Raw genomic sequence first — 15,287 nt, 5'->3', positions numbered from 1 at the left:
CAGAATGCATGTTAATAAAGATTCATAAAACCTTTGAAAAAAATTAAAACTTTTGTACAAATTACTTCATTTTTTTGATGAAAAAGGAATTCTTGTGCCGCTTCCACTGACTTAATAATATTCTTTAAAAACATTGGCCTTAAAAACTGGCGGTGCTAAAGGGTCAATGCGGCACCAACAAACAGCACGTGGTTGAGATCCTGGATCCCCGAGTTACACAGGTTACACTCTTACCTTAATTCTCCGGAAGAGGACCAGTTTGCTATTAGTGTGTTTAGAGTCAGTGACTTCATACGATATAGTGCCCAGAAATGGCGAAGACCATGGTCCAAGTTCCAAGTCAAGCGCTGCTGGTCTACCTTATTGCGACAGGAGGAAATCACCACCTCCCACTTTTTCTTCGACATACAGAACATTGTGTCTAAGAGATAACTAGTGGAACTAGAGGCATCCTTTAAATATCTTTCAAGTTGTGTGGGAGAAAGAGAAGCCAGTGCCATTTCCTGCAGTTCGAAATGATTCAGCGCCAGGGTGAAGTCCCGAAAGATTGTATATTTCCCCAGCCCTGAGACAAAAATGTCAAGGTTCATGTTGCCCCTTATATAATCCTTTTTCCCTTCCATTTTCTCCAGAAAATCCCACTTTGTCAAATTAATTGATCCGACGGCATATAATAAAGGCGGAGAAACTTCCAACTTGAAAACTGATAGAAGATGAATAAAAATGTCTCCGTGCCATTTTATTATAGAAAGCCCACAACCCATTAGCATGTGAAGATGCCTTAGAGGAGTAATGTGCAATGCAGGCTTTTTCAAGTGTGTTACCTGCAATAATTTACCCTAGGTATGGATATGAGTTTACGACCTCCAGCTTCTCTGCACCTAAACCCCTGGCATAGTTACTGATCTTCCAGCCCTTTCTACTTTTAAGGATTAATACCTTGCTCTTTAAGACATTGATCTTCAAGTAATTCAGGATGGCACAATGCTATGTAGAGACCAGTCTATTACTCAAGCCCTTGGGAGTTTGATTCAAGATAGCTATATCATCCGCATATATAAAACAAGGGAAAAGCGTTCATCTACCTTAGGAGCGTCTCCCTTGTAAGTTGCTAGGCAGTCTGGGGGGAGAAAAGTGATGGAACCAGCAGGCAACCCTGTTTCAGAAAATGTTTTGTTGGAATTATTGAGGAAAGTCTGATATACCTAGATTTTTTTTCTCCATAATGCTGGATGGTTCACCCTAAGTTTTGCATACATTTGTTCGCATTTCCTGACCCTTTTCATTTTGTCAAACCATTCCTGAAACACCGGGACTTGTGGTGACCGCCAATTCTGCAATAACAGTGATCTAGCAACAGCCATCACAATATAAACAAATTTTGCCAAATATTCTGAAAGTTTGCAATCAGGGGCAAAACCAAACAGTAATAATTTGACGTTACAAGAAATTGGAATCGCATAATAAGTTTTAAGAAAATCAACGATTGCATCCCAGAAAGGCTTGATTTTAGGACAGTAAGCCATAATGTGAGACCAGTTAGCTGGGTCACATTGAAAGCATCTAAAACAATTTGCAGACGTATTATCATACATTTTGGCAATAATAGCAGGAGAGCGGTACAAAAGCCATTTGCTAAAAAATAACATTCTACGCCAGTTGGCGCCACGTAATGAACCAAAATTGAACTTATTAATAGTTTTCCATATATCGATAGATAACACTAAGCTTTCATGTGTATGCCATTTTCGCATAGCTTTAGAGCACAACTCCTCCTCCCGACTCTGTGCCAAGTAATGTTTCCATTCCCCTGGCTTTTTTATTGAGGCATTTATAAAGAGATCTTCTACCAACGGGGAAGAGGTACTAATATGATTCAGGTCTAGTTGAGCCAGAATTTTAAAGATCTCAATATAAGACCTGATTAACAAAAATTTGCTGGGGATTAAACGTTGCATGGCGTCAACAGCTAACCAGGACCCATTGTCCACAAAATCGGTTAGCGTTCTAAACCCGGCACGCTCCCAGTTTGCAATATTTATGGGTTCAATTTTGATCTTTAAAAAAGAAAAAACACCAAATAGGGGAGTTGTTAAATTAAAAAGGGGGAGGGAATATCTCTTAAGCATGGCATCCCGTCGTTTAAAAAACCAGTTCAGGGTCTTATATCGAACAAATTTAGGTGATTTCAGCACAAGAAGGGGGGATGGAATCTGAATTTCTGAGCATATTAACCCCAACATTTTTTTTACAAATAAACTCGCACCAGAAGTTACATTTTTAAATCTGTCTAAGTACTGTGCAAAGTATGCGTAGTAATATTCTTTTAAGTTTGGTAATGAGAGGCCGCCATACTCAGTTCTTTCATATAAAGTCCGTATGTCAATTCGAGGTGTTTTTTTTGCCCAGACAAATGCGGAAAACATAGATTCTACTCTAGAGAAAAAAGAGTCAGGCAGAAAAATTGGAATAGTGGAAAATAAAAAGTTGAAAAGGGGAAGAATTGACATTTTAATCAGTGCAATTCAACCGAGAATAGATAGCGGTAGTGGATCCCACCGCGCAAACATTAAACGAGCCTTTTGAAGCAACGGGATAAAATTAAGTGAGTATAAATCCTGAATTGTAGGAGAGAAAAAGATCCCCAAATATCTTTTAGGTTTTGAGTTGATACAACCATACAAATCTGGATGTAAAACAGGGTCTGCACCCCCACAAACCAGAATATCTGTTTTTTTTAAATTAATTCGATAGCCCCCTAAAGCCTTGAATTCTTCAAAAATCCCAAGAACCTGTGTCTGTGATCGAAGATCCGCTTAATTAATAACATAATGTCATCCGCGTATAGTTTGATCTTGGCCATAGAGATGACCGGGGGGGCAATCTGTACGCAATTCCGAATAGCTACAGCAAGTGGTTCGATAAAGTAGGCAAAAAGAACAGGAGACAAGGGGCACCCTGTCTAGTTCCCCGCTGGACTAAAATTGAACCCGCTACCAGTTTATTAATGATTATATTAGCTGTGGCGCCAGTGTACAGATTCTGTATTAAATTAATAATTTGTTGTGGAATCCCAAAGTATTTCAAAATAATGTAAAGTGTGTCCCAAACCACCAAATCAAAAGCTTTTTCTGCATCTAATAGTAGAACCAGAGCCTGAAGACCCCGTGACTCAAACAAATGTGTATTTGTGAATAATTGTCTACCTATAATAAACCCGTTTTGATCGGGGTGAATTAGATCCGCCGAAATATTATTAAAACGAAGTGACAGTAATTTGGTGGCAATTTTATAATCCGAATTTAATAGTGTAATCGGGCTGTATGAATTAGGGTCCTTAGGATCTTTCCCTTTTTTCAAAAAATTAACAACCGTCCCTTCATGGAAAGATGCGGGAACTTGCCCGCCATCGAGCATGGAGTTTAATAATAACAAAAACAAATCACCAAATGAACTGAAAAAAAACCTTAAAAGACTCTGCAGGAAAACCATCAGGACCACAGGCCTTACCCAATGAAAGATCCTTTACAATCGAATCAACTTCTGCCCTAGAAAATGGGGATCGCATATTTAGTTGATCGTCTAAAGATAAACTGGGAAGTGCATGTCTCCCCAAAAACTCAGACAACTTTTGATGATCAATGGAATACTGTGTACTATAGATTTTGTGATAGTGGGAAAACATTATTGAGCTTATTTCTGCCGGATTAGATGTCTCAGTATGAGTGACTGAATTTTTCAAAGAATGTATCATATTCGAAGCAGCTTGTTCTTTCACCTGCCAGGCTAAGAATTTCCCCGTGAAGTTGCTTTCTTCATAAAATTTTTGAGATTTTTTACGAAAAACCTCTTCGCTCTGTGAAAGATAATGGGCATTAAGTTCCCGCTTGGCTTCACTTAGTTGTTTCTGAACATTGCAAGTTGGATTGAGGTGTCGTTGTGTTATTAAATCCTGAATTTTTTGTGAGAGAGAGTTCCTAATATTTTTTAGGGCAAGCCACTCAGCCGCATCTTTGCTTATGATTATACCCCGAATGAAAGCCTTCAGGGAATCCCAGATAATATGTATGGGAGCTGATCCTGCGTTTCGAACTATAAAATCTGAAATCTCTGATTTGAGTACAGTCACCCAGTTTATCTCTTGTAAATAAGCTTTATTAAAGATCCATCGTTTAGGAATTTTATTATTATTGTCCCCCAGAACAAAATTAATAACCACCATCGCATGATCTGAGAAACCATTATGACAAATTATCTGTAAAGAAAAATTAAGTTGTCTGGATGCCAAAAAAAAATCAATATGGGAGGATGATTTAAACCTACCCGACCAACAAGTAAAATCAGTTTTCCGTGGATTTTTCAAGCGCCATGGATCACATAAATCGAATGTTGTCATATTATTTAGCAGAGTCCGAAGAGATTTGGGTTTAGACTGTCTCTTAGAGGATGAAGTAGAATCTAACTTAGGGTTCATAAGTATAATAAAATCGCCGCCGATGACAATATCCCCTCCCACCAATAACAAAGACTGAAACATAGCGTCATAGATCTGAGAATTATCCTCTATAGGAGCGTAAAAACTGACGAAGGTAATAGGCCTTTGTCGATTTTTGAAACGGCATGAAGCCCAGCACCAGCGACCTAGACCATCCTGATCCGTCTGAGTGATTTCAACTTCCAAATTTTTATTCAGAAAAAGAGCAACACCTCGTTGTGAATTAATGGCGCATGAAAAACCCCGGAACAAAGCCCATGTTTTAAACATTGGAAAATCCTCCTTTTTAGTAGCGGAAAGATGAGTTTCCTGCAACATTATAACAGCAGGATTCTCAGTCCTAATCCATGACTCTATGGCGCGCATTTTTTTCCTATTATTAAGACCATTCACATTAAACGAGATTAATTTCAGTCCCCCATTAATAGACATAATACAATTTACAACTTGTATATATCAAACATTGCAATTTATGCGAAATAACATGCCCAGGCAAAACCGAAAGAGAGGCAATGAGTGAAAAGGAAACAATCTAAGCACTTGAAATAACAAGGATATTTAGTTTAATATATTTATAATTTAATTATTATTGTGTACGGGGGGCGTGGCCAAGCAGCATGGCCGACAGGACGTGAGCTCCTCCAGCTCCGTCCCGAAGACCAACATCATCCTCTCATTAATCCTGCCCGGGCTCCCCTGGTCGCTGAACAGGCTCGTCGATGGGAGCTAGGACCCCGCTGGGTCTCATGAGCCTGGAAAAACGGACCCTCGACCTGCGTTCTGCTGCGAACGCCGACATGAGTGCTCCCTGAATGCGGGGACGGCGCGCTGAATCACGCCACGCCGGGGACTGGGCCTAAGTGAGGAGGCCGGATTGAGCGTGCGCCACCCTGGACTCCCGACCTGGTCATGCCCCCTGGTGCCCATCGGAGATCTGGCCGCGACTCCCGCGCAGTGAGTGGGGGATTGGGGAGCGGCGGCTCTACGTCCCTGCTGCTGTGTGGTGCAGAGGAGGTCTGGATGGAGGCGCCGTCCGTTTTGTGCACTGCTCCTGAGTCGGAGCTCTGAGACCCCCCCCCCCTGCTTCTGCCGATACCGGGTGCTGCATCCCGGACCCGACGTGGTGACTACTCCTGGTGGGGGAGACCGCGAGTACCGACCGCACTTGCCCTGCATTGCCGTACCTGGTGACCACGGGAACCCTGAGCTGCTGCGTGCCTGGCTGACCCCGTCACCTTCACGGCTCCTCGCACGGACTGGGGGCCTGCCTCTCTCCCCCTGCCGGACACCGACCTGCCCACCCCTGTGGTTCCTTGCTGCTCTGCTGTCTCCGGGGGGGTTTCTGAGGCGGCGTCGCTGGGCCCACTGTCGGACGGAACCCACCCTCCCCCACACGCCCGCCATCTTGGGGCCTGTGCTGGGCTGCCTCCGGGAGAGCTGTGGCGGTTAGAGGCGACGAGTGTCCCTGCCCCTCTCGGCCCAGACCTACGGAGCCTGAGGGATCTTCTGATGAACTGGCGGCAGTGAGTACTTTGGGGTGAGGTGGTACCGGAGCCCGTTCCCACTGGACTTGCTCTTTGCTTCCTGGGTGGGATCCCATATCCTGACCCCTGTTGGCGAGTGGTGGACGAGTGCTGCCCCTGCGCTGTTTGGCCTCTTGGCCCCCTTGAACCACAAATGCCGCGTCATCTGTGTGGCGTGTGGGGCGCCTGCCATTCCTGCTTGGATCGGCTCTGGGGGGGCCCTCCTCGATCGGCTGGACTTGAGGTGCGCACTTTGGCCCACACAAACGTGGGCTGCTCGCCATGACGGGCCGCACGGGTCGAGGTCCCAAGACCTCCCAACCTAACACCATCGTCCAATACACCACCCCTCGCCATCAACCGCAGAGGATCACGCGGCAGACAGGCCCTGAGGACAGAGGTGAGGATCCGCCGGAGCCGACCAGAGCTGAACTCCTGAAGGCTATTCAGGGTTCCCATGCGGCCCTAGAACACCAGATTGAGACAGTCTCAATAGATGTAAACCTTCTGAGGACGGACCTTCGCAACGTCGCGGACAAGGTCTCGGATGCGGAAGGCAATATCACTCAGCTGCAGGGGGAGGTCGCTTCCCTACAAAAGTCACTTGCCCAGCTCTCCTCTACCACCCGGGCACTGGAAAGACGCGCGGAGGATGCGGAGGGACGGGCGCGCCGGAGCAACATACGAGTCCTGGGTGTGCCGGAACGACTGGAGGCGGGGAACCCTGAGCGCTTCCTAGAGACTTGGATCCGTGAGCACCTGTGTCCGACTGGATTGTCCAACGTCTTCATTGTGGAACGGGCGCACAGAGCCTTGGTGCCCCCTCCGCGACCGGGTGAGGCTCCTCGAGCCCTCATTGCGAAAATTCTGAACTACAAGGACCGTGATTGTATCCTCAAGGCAGCGAGGGAGACGGGGCCCCACACAATAGAGAACTGTCGCATCTCCATATATCCTGATTACACCCAACAAGTGCAGGAGCAGAGGAAGTCCTACCTAGGGGTTAAACAAAAACTCCGTGCCATGCAGCTTCAGTACATGCTCCTGTATCCTGCCAAGCTCAAGGTGCTTGCCCAGGGCCGGGCACATTTCTTTGAGACGCCTGCGGAGGTCTGGGAATGGCTGGAGATCAGGGGGGATGACTTGCCCCCGGGGGAACGAGGGGGCCCACGTGATACTTGGGGTACCAGGCCGCAGAGACGACGTCGTGGTAGGAGAAACCGTCGCTCCAGATCCCGGAGTTCTCCTGAGGCTCGACCCACGGTGGAACCGGATGGAGACATCCTTATGAATAATTCGCCGACGAGGGCTGGCTCGCACTCGGCAGGGGCGGCTGCTCCTGGCGACATCCTGGTGCAGGACATACTACTGGACACAGCTTCTACGGCCCCGGTGGTCCCAGAGACGGCCGCATCGGCACAGGAGTCGGAATGATCTTTGTTTAATCTATTCTGGTGCTCCCATGTGCCCTCTCTCGGATGAGCGGGCCTTCTTCCACCTGCGATCCTTTTGCCTGTAGCCTTTCCACATTGTCACCGGGACCTTCTGAACTCTGGTCGGTACCTTGCGATTGCAATTGGGTCTTGTGAGCTGTGGGAGGTCTGGAGTAGAATTGACTATTGTCGTGTTTACCTTACTGTTACGACTGGGGAGATATGCCCGGGTGCCTTTCTTAGATACCTTGGTCTTTCGGGAAGCGGGGTGGTTGGGTGGGTGGGGTTGTATTGTTTGTGTGAGTGTGTGTGGAGTGTGTGATATGGGGTGGCTGTGCACGTCCTGGCACTGGCGGGGGAAGGGCGGGGTGGCGTTTTTGGTTGTTGCTATCCTACTGCTCGTGGGTGGTGGGGAAGAGGGTGCTCTTGCAGAAGTTTCATGTTTTGGGGTTGTTGGGGGGTGGGGTTGGGGTTGTGATACAGATGACACTGACATTATGTGCATATTGGTCCCGATTTGTGGGCAGCTTGACTTCGGAGCTGCATCCCTAGATTTGAATGTGGTGCGGGCCCCTTGGAAGCGGTCCGAATTGCGCCTATACTGTAGCCCGTTTGGGCGTGCGCGTTGGCCATGGGATTTAACTTTTTAACATGGAACGTGCGTGGCTTGGGCACGTGCACCAAGAGACACAGGGTTCTTACCTTCCTTAAACGCCTTGGGGTTTCGATTGCTTGTTTACAGGAGACACACCTAGATGAGGAAGGCGCACAACGCCTAACTAGAAAGTGGAGAGGCCAGGTTTTCCATTCTTCTTATTCTACATATGCTAGGGGGGTTCTTATTTGGGTGGCCCCAGGTATACCCTGCGCGATTCAATACATTGACGCGGATGTCGAAGGCAGGTACATATTGGCGAGAATCAGATTAGATGATAAAGACCTCCTACTTCTGAATACGTATGCCCCGAATATTGATGATCCGGCATTCTTCTCCCAGGTGCAGGATCTTGTGGCTCCGAGTTTAGACGCGCCTCTCCTTTGGTTCGGAGACTTTAATTGCGTACTACACCATGAGTTGGACCGTCACCCGTCCAGAGAGGGCACTAAGCCCCGCATGACGGCGCGCTTACGAGAAGTAATGCATAATCTTGGGGCAACGGACGTGTGGCGTACTTGCCACCCCACGCAGAAACTTTACACATGCTATACTCCGACACACGGTACACATAGTCGGCTAGACCGGGTCCTCGCAGCTAATCTTCCTTCCTCACTCACTTTGACGGTCACGCACCAGGCCCGATATCTGTCGGATCATGCCCCGGTCACGTGTGTGGCACAGTGGCCTAATCGAGCGTCGCGCCCACGCACGTGGCGCCTGCCGTCTGACCTGCTCCAGGATCCGGTGGCCAGAGATCATGTAGCAACGTCGCTTTCTGACTATTTAGAATTCAATTGGGGAGGGAATGCTCTGTCCTACTCCACCCGATGGGAGGCTCTTAAAGCAGTCGTACGTGGAGCGTGTATGGGCTTATCGTACGGGGTCAGGAAGCAGTTGCTCTCTGATCTACGGATGGCGGAGGATGCACTCATGCACGCCCAATCCCAGCCTGACCCGAATGCGTCTGACCAACAGGCGGAGGGTCTTGCCCTGGTATCCATTCACGACGTATTGACGCGTCTTGATAAATTTACGCTGGGTCGGTATAGACAACGCCTTCACCGTGAGGGGGACAAGTCGGGCCGATTGTTGGCCTGGATTCTTCGCCGGGAGTTTACGCCCGAACGAATCGTGGCCCTTCGGAACCCCAGTGGCGTTGTAGTCCACTCGGAGGCGGATGTTCTTACAGTCCTCCGAGGTCATCTGCACACTGTATATGCCGCTGACCTGTCCATAACAGCGGACGCCTACCACTCGTATCTTGAAGGCCTCCACCTACGCACCCTGCCGGAATCTGTGGTGAAGGAACTCGATGCCAAGCTAACACTGGGTGAGATTACCGCAGCGATTGCCGCCCTCCCCCGAGCCAGGACACCTGGTGGAGATGGTTACCCGGCGGAGTTTTACCAGGCCTTTGGCGATATCCTGGCCCCCCCACTCTTACAAGTCTATAACGAGGCTCTGCGAACTGGCACCCTCCCGCCTTCCATGAATCAGGGGGAGGTGTGTATGATCTTGAAGCCGGGGGGTGACACGACAGACCCCGCAGCTTATCGACCTATCACGTTGATCAACTCGGATGTAAAAATCCTTACTAAACTGCTGGCCACTCGCCTCGCCCCGCACATGTCCCACCTCGTCCACCCCGACCAGTGCGGCTTCATACCTGGTCGCAATACGGCGATGAACCTACGTCGCCTGAGCCACATACTGCATGAGGTGCGAGGACGAGAGGGTCCCTGCGTACTGGTCTCTGTTGACCTGGCCAAAGCCTTTGATACGGTGCACTGGGATTATCTTTTCCACGTGCTCCTGAAAATGGGGTTTGGCCCCGGCTTTTGCGCTTGGATTCGGTTGCTCTACAAGACGCCCCGAGCCTCGGTGCGACTGGGGTCAGCCCGATCCGATGAATGGTCATTGGGAAGGGGCACCCGACAAGGTTGCCCCCTCTCCCCCCTCTTATTTGCTCTCGCCATTGAGCCCCTCGCCGTTTCTGCACGCAGTGACCTGCATAACTGGGGCATTGTGGTGGGGGATACTACGAATGTTATCTCACTCTACGCAGATGATGCGCTCTTTTACTTGACCTCCCCGGTGGAGGCCCTCCCCGTCTTAATGCAGCTCTTGGACCGTTTTGGTGCGGCCTCTGGGCTGCGTATGAATGTCAACAAGTCTCTGGTGTTTCCTCTGACGGACGCTGTCCCGGCCCCAGATGAGAATCACCAATATTCTGGCCTCAGATGTGAACGGGTGGCGTTCCGATACTTGGGCATTCAAGTGGCGGCTTCTGACGACGCCCTTCTAGCGCACAATATAGATAAGATCCTTGCAGCCCTCGGTAAATCTATTGCCTTCTGGAATACCCTTCCCCTTTCCCTTATGGGGCGGCTGGCAGTCGCCAAGATGGTGATGCTCCCCAGAGTCCTTTATGTGTTACAGAATACACTGTGTCCGTTGCCGGCCCGAGTGTTCCGTACCCTGAACTCGCTTCTTACTTCCCTGCTCTGGGCGGGTGGACGTAGCAGGGTCGCGCTGCGCACGGTGACGAGGTGCTGGGATGAGGGTGGCCTTGAGGCCCCAAGGTTTGACTTGTACTACTATTCAGCACAGCTTCTCCCGGCCGCCCGGTGGTTTGCTGACCACGAGAACTGGGAGCTGGCATTGCTTGGCGGCGCGGCTACTGCTAAGGACCTGCAGGAGGCCTTGATGCAGGGTCGGGGCGCCGATGATACTCTGCCCTATGTAGTGAGGCATACGGCCAACATTTGGCAGCGATTTGTGGAGAGGGTTCTGCTGCGCGCTGCGTTTCATAGGGAGCTTCCAATTTGGATATTGGCCCCGGTGCTCGCACTGGAGGAGAATATGTCTTTCAGGGACTGGCGATTGGGTGGCTGCGACACCCTGGCGGATCTCTACCCGGATGACTCCTTTGTGTCTTTTGAGAGAGCGATGGACTCCTTTAATCTTGTGGAGGGTCAATACCTACACTATGGAAGTCTCAGGGAGGTGGCCAGGACGACGTGGCCCCCTTTCCCAGAGGCACCCCAGCTCACTCACACTCTGGACGTCATCTTGTCATGTGGGAGAGGTAGGCGCCTGATCTCCCTCCTTTATTCCGCCATGCGCCGAGACTCGACCCCCCCATTAGCGCCGGCTTGGGCAGCATGGGAGGCGGATCTGGGGATAGAATTGGACCCGACCCAGAGGAAGCGGATTGGAATGTTGACTCGTAAAGTGTCCTGCAATGCCCGCTTTAAACTTATACACTTTAATTTCGTTCACCGTACTTACATGACACCTGTCTCCCTCCACCGTATATCGTCGGATAGACGTCACAATTGCCCTAGGTGTGGGATGGCGAGGGCGGGGTTCTTACACCTAGCTTGGGAATGTCCATTGGTCCAGGATTTTTGGCGTAAGGCGGTGGTATTTATTACCCGTACCACCCATCTCAGGTTACAACTAGACCCACTTCCCTGCCTGCTAGCGTTAGTGCCTAGGTCGAAGAAGAAAGGTCTGTCATATAAACTGCTGCAACTTCTGTTGGTGCTGGCGAGGAGAAGGGTGGCCATTACCTGGATGGGTCAGAGGGCGCCTGAATTTTCCCACTGGTTGCGGGATGTCAGGGAATGGACACTAGCGGAGGAGACACATATGCAACACTCTCGCAGAGACGAGAAACTCCAGGATGACTTACTCGCCTGGAGAACTATGTGCACGGAGGGGTTGAGGGAGGGTGACTCGGACGCCACCAGCACTGAGCTGTTTTCCTCTGCGTCCTCGGAGTCTGGTGGGGGGGAAGGGGGGGGTCTGGAGTGAGATGTTTGAATAGGTGTAGCGACCCAAGGTAGTCACGTCACTGTTCCTTGACAGCTATGTTTGGATTAGATGTGATTCCCTATAGGCCACACAACATTGGGGGGATTGCGCCCTAGCTGGCCCTACATGTGTCTCCTTTATGTTCGGATCTGCACGGAAGTGTCATTCATGGGGTAGTTTGTTATAGTTCTGTCTGTTGTGTAGTGTAGGAATGTACCATGAGAAAAATGGCGTAGACATTGACACTGTTTTATTGCTCTTTGAGGCACAATTGCACTTTTCCTTATTCTAATGTATATTTGCTCCTGCGCCGCCCTGCCTCTGGGATGTGGGCCATACACGGCTGTGTATTGATTCTGGGGCTTACTGTACCGATTGATTCCATGAGAACGGGGTCAATGATTGTATGTTTTGTGCCTTCTTCTTATCTTCGCCACAATAAAAACAATTAAAAAAAATAAATGTATTATTGTGTACCTCAACCCTTTAGGTTCCATGAACCCTGTCACGCTACCTTGCCAACGCTAAACCTGCAGACACCCGCAGTCTTTGCACTCTGGTCTATTCTCAACACACAATTATTAGTGCAGGTACTTATTATTCTTATTTTGTCTCTATCTTTAGCGGCCCAGTTCATGCAATAGATTATTTCTGATCATCGACACTCAATCCATACAGATAACTACTTTGACCTGATAATTTAATTGTTCTTACATCTAGACTCAACGTACCTGCAAACGCCTCCATCAAAAGCGTGTCACCCGACGTAAGATATATCCCAAGCCGATTACCATTTCCATCGAGTATTACTCGCGGAAAGGTACTTTCATTTCCGGCTTTTATAACCATCCATTGTTTTACCCTAGTAAATTTAGCCATACAGGATAATTGTGTCATGTAATAATATCTACATAACTAACACACGCCACAGTGCAAGTTTAACAACCTTCTTTTTATGCCACTATCAATATAAAACAACTAATGCTTTGGTACTCATCCAAACTGTTTTCACCACAGAGTCTGTTCTGCTGGAGCCTCATGAATAGTATCTCTCCGCACTTATCAATGGCCTCCGTGCCATTCTTACTGCCGAACGCGGATTATCGAGGTAAACATTACGCCCCTAACTACCACATTGATAAGACAGGATATCGTATATCCAATTTATAGATCTTTATGTGTTTTTTCAGTTACAGCTATCTGGGTACTTTACCTAATCGCACTTATTGAACTCATCAGACCGCTAGCACTAACCAACTAAAACATTCTAGTTCATGCAGGTAACATCCATCGTTCATTCCAGTATGGAATATCCGATACTGTAGTAGAATTACTTGCAAGTTGAGCCATCCTTTAACCTTTTTCCCTTTTCTATCTAGGTGCATAACTTCATTCTTATCCTTTTTTGTCTGTTCTTTCGTGCTCCTATTCATGACATTCCCAAATTTTATTTTATTATTAATGTATTCAAGTATGATTTTGTAAATCATGTAAAGCTTTACACCAACAATTCAAGTCCGTCCAGGATTATAAAACTGTCCAAGGTCTCTTTAAATAATGATTCTAGAGCGGTACATTACGCAATTTGACCATAACTAAAGGCAATGTAGTATGCAATACTGTATTTTATTGAATAAGCACTTATGCATTCGATTATGTATGCAATTTTTTAAAGTCTGTTCGTTTATTTTTAGATTATCTGTTAAAGATGATTTTTGTCCTGATGAAGTGTCGAAACGCGTAGAGAAGAAATCGTCTAGTTCCCCCACATTTATTGGGTTGCCAACTATACTGCTGATTGATCTGTACTCCATGAATGTCTAAAAATGTTTTAATTCTATGTATTTTTATGAAAGTATAATATATTATGACCTCATCAATTTTTTATAAATATATTAAACTAAATATCCTTGTTATTTCAAGTGCTTAGATTGTTTCATTTGCACTCATTGCCTCTCTTTCGGTTTTGCCTGGGCATGTTATTTCGCATAAATTGCTTTTCCCTGACCCAGGATTTCTGATCCATTATCAGGGGGTCCCTGTTATTTACAAATATATATCAAACATTGCAACATCAAAAATAGCACAGTGCCTACGAAGAACTCTTTCACCAAACACAATCCTACTGCAAAAAACTTCCATATTTTCCCCTTTTTTCTCCCCACCAACCGTGCCCCACCCCCAGACTTCACCCGTGGCCATCCTCCTACTATCCTCACCCACGCCTGCCACTGAGTCTTAACCCCTACCACAGAGGTGTCTTGATATAACACCCCATAACCTCCCAAACACCCACCCTCCACCCCTCTGCTCCTCCTCCATATCCATTATAATGCCATCCTCTGAGAAAGAAAAAAAAAAAAGGCACAGAGGTGTATCAAGATATCCAATCAGGCGACATTTTGCTGAGCAGATCTTGAGCCTCATCAACATCTGTCAACAAGTAAAATTTGCCTTTAATCAGCACCTTTAGTTTTGACTGTTGCGCTACTGAGGCTTAAGCCCCCTTAGCTTTGAACAGGTGTAGAATTTTTACAAACTCTTTTCGGCGTTGAGCTGCGGCAGCCGACATGTCGGAAAATATCCGACATTTAGTAGTGGCGTTTGCTGCAAATTGACCCTGGACAAAATTGTTTCTTTAATGCGAATGTCTGAAAAATGTAACAGAATAGTACGGGGTAGAGAGCAATTAGGAAATGGCTGAGCAGGCACCCGATGGGCTCGGGTGATCGTCAAACCCCCTTTAAATTCCGGAAAACCTTCATGCAACAAAAAAGAAGTAACCCATTGGACCATATTCGACCCCTCAATTTTTTCCGGAACCCCTACTATTCTGAGGTTTGATCTGCGATTGAAATTTTCCAGTTCATCAAGCTTGACTTCCAAAGCCTTGGACGATTTAGAAACGTCTTTGACATCCTTCTTAACCTCGGACATCTAATCTTCTAGACTTGAAATTCTGCCTTCAGCTTCCTGGAGACGAGGAGGAAGTGTGGATACAAGATCCTTAATTTTATCCAAGCGATTTTGAATCCCGGCAAGCTCTGCCTACTGGAACTGTTTGACTTCCCGAATTTCATCTAAAATCAGATTTAGCATGTCTTTAACCGATAATTGCAGTGAAAATCTGCTTGTGTTCTAGGGAGCATTCTTTTTTCCTCGACCACCTAAGTGACGTGTTCCAAGATGCTCCTAGCAAATATTTTCCCTACCACTTCCAGCAGTGCTATTTGCCAATAGTTGCTGAGGGCATGCCTTGGATCCTTTTATTGTAGCGGGATAAAAATTCTTCCAGATGAAGAAGGAGGGATAACACCATATTGAGTAGGCAAAAACGGGAGTAATATACGAGGCCCAGA

General features: G+C 47.6%; 1 protein-coding gene across 1 annotated transcript in view; it reads right to left on the bottom strand.

Moving 5' to 3' along the window:
* LOC144755252 (disintegrin and metalloproteinase domain-containing protein 9-like) overlaps positions 1-15,287 on the bottom strand; it is a 929,123-nt gene that overhangs the window by 825,419 nt on the left and 88,417 nt on the right. The gene's annotated exons all lie outside the window — the stretch shown is intronic.

Source organism: Lissotriton helveticus, chromosome 5_1 (genome assembly GCF_964261635.1).
Source record: "Lissotriton helveticus chromosome 5_1, aLisHel1.1, whole genome shotgun sequence".
In the NCBI taxonomy this organism is placed as follows: Eukaryota; Metazoa; Chordata; class Amphibia; order Caudata; family Salamandridae; genus Lissotriton; species Lissotriton helveticus.
Note: the sequence above shows the minus strand (reverse complement) of the source record. Positions and strands in the feature narration are given on the sequence as shown.